A 2,094-nucleotide genomic window follows, 5' to 3' on the forward strand; every position below is an offset into this window, starting at 1 on the left:
GAAAAACTGTATCTTGTCTTGGTTGGTCTGCTTCTAACTTATTTTCCAGTCTGAAGTTAGACTGAAAATTGTTCTTCATAAACTTGGTTTCAGTATCATTAAAGGCTGAATCTTCTCTTGGACTGCATATAGGTAGTTTTCTCTAAAACCAGAAAACACTTATATACTCAGTTCTTTATTTACACTTATATGCTGCATAATACGCATCTGTGAATATTGTTTTGAAGTAAATTGTATTAATGCTGTTTTCTCTAACTATGTTGTCAGGATTTCTACCCCTTCAAGTTTTTTCACATCAGAATGGGACTTTTCTATTATGGGATATGAGAAAACGACTCAGATTTTCAGTATTTCTCTAAAATATAGTTGATACCCGGTGGTGGTGTTACCAGGGAATACCAGATAACTGTTCGTAGAGCCAGTAGACATTTGCTTACTTGAAACTGCAGGGTCATATTTTTGTTCACTTGAAGTATATATTTTAAGTTCAGGCTTTGTGCAAACTGGAAGGATCTTGAGATTAAACTTGTTGTGAAAGTGAAATATTTTTGTTTGACTTAAGTGTAATAAAACATTAAGTTGCGCTTTTTTTTTCCTGCTTCTTAGTTTTTTGTTGCCTCATATTCTTGCAGTATCTACTAATTAGACAAACTTTTGCACTTGGGTCTTGAGTTTTTTTGTGGCCCCAGTTCTGAACCAAGACAGTGGATATCTCGTGTCCTTTAATTTCCTGGGACAAGGGTGCCCATGTGCAAAGATGCTTTAGTCCTGCTGTGGCTTTTGTTCACTTTTCCACATACTGTCTCTCCAAGCAACTGGTCCTTGCATTTCAGAAGATAGCTTTGACTGCAGTAGTCAAAAGCAGTCACTCTTTATAAGCAGGAGAAATAGAAAGTGAATCGTTGCTTGGTCTACTCAGGCAAAAATCCCTGGAAAGCAGTGGTTGGTGTTTCCCTTGGAGATGTATTTCAAGCATAAAATGTGGAAACCTCTTGGACTTCCTGAATGTAGCCTTGGGTTCCTCTTTTTTGCTTGTTTGCTTCTTTTAATCTGTAATTGAAGTATGTTCTTGAAGTGATAAACTCTCAGCTATGGATTTTATATATATATATATATATCTAGATGCTAGTATAGAGTCTAATTTCAAAGTAATTTTCCAAACAGAGGAAATTATATGAAACACTTAAACTGTAATATCCATGCTCTTGGTAAATAAAATTTCTTAATCCTCTCTGGATAAGAAAGACAAAAGTGATCTGAAACTCTAGAATAACATAGCACTTCTGAAAAGGAAGTAATATAAATAAAAGTTTACAGCGATGTAGATGGTCTTTTATTAATCCTTAAAAGATTGTTTTAATTTACAAATCACTATTGGAGGAACTAGAGTATGATACACTTTATTCACTGGCTTTGACTGAAATTATTTAATTATTGTTTAGCACTTGGTGTTGTGTTCCATTCCTAACTCTGCCTGCTGTGAGGTAGACCCAAGGGAGTGTTTGGTCTGTACAGATTACAGGGGCTGTTAACAGGGCGAGTGTAGTGGGCACTGCACATCCCGCTGGAGAAAAGAAGTAAAAAGCAGAATAAGGAAGACTGATCTAGGAATGGGATCTGCTACTGTAGTATAGCTTTGGTTAGTGGAATTGTCTTATTACATACTTAAATTCCAGTTTATTCTTAGAGAAGTAGCTATTTGTAACTCCAAAATACACGAAGTTCACACTTTTCAAACAATACTGAGTTCTTTTCTACTTCTACAGTTGTACATCTTCAGTTGTTAAAAAAAAGTTTTTTTAATTGGCCTTGTAATTCCTCCAGGTGTAGTAGGTGTGAATATGGTACTTTTTTCCACCTGTGAATTATAGTTTTCTGTGGAAAAACAACCATTAGGGAAAACATTCTCAACATTTGACTCCTCAGTGGCGTTCCTTTATGGCTGTTGGTGGTGCCAAGTAACCTGCAGCCAGTGCTTTTACTGCTGCTGGGTGTTGGGGCCAGGGGATGAGCAGGTGGCTTAGCTGTAACCTAGAGCAATGTGGGTGTTCTTGGCTTTGCTTTTTCCCCCAAATCGTAATTGTAGGTGGCAGG

Source organism: Athene noctua, chromosome 5 (genome assembly GCF_965140245.1).
Source record: "Athene noctua chromosome 5, bAthNoc1.hap1.1, whole genome shotgun sequence".
Taxonomy (NCBI): domain Eukaryota; kingdom Metazoa; phylum Chordata; class Aves; order Strigiformes; family Strigidae; genus Athene; species Athene noctua.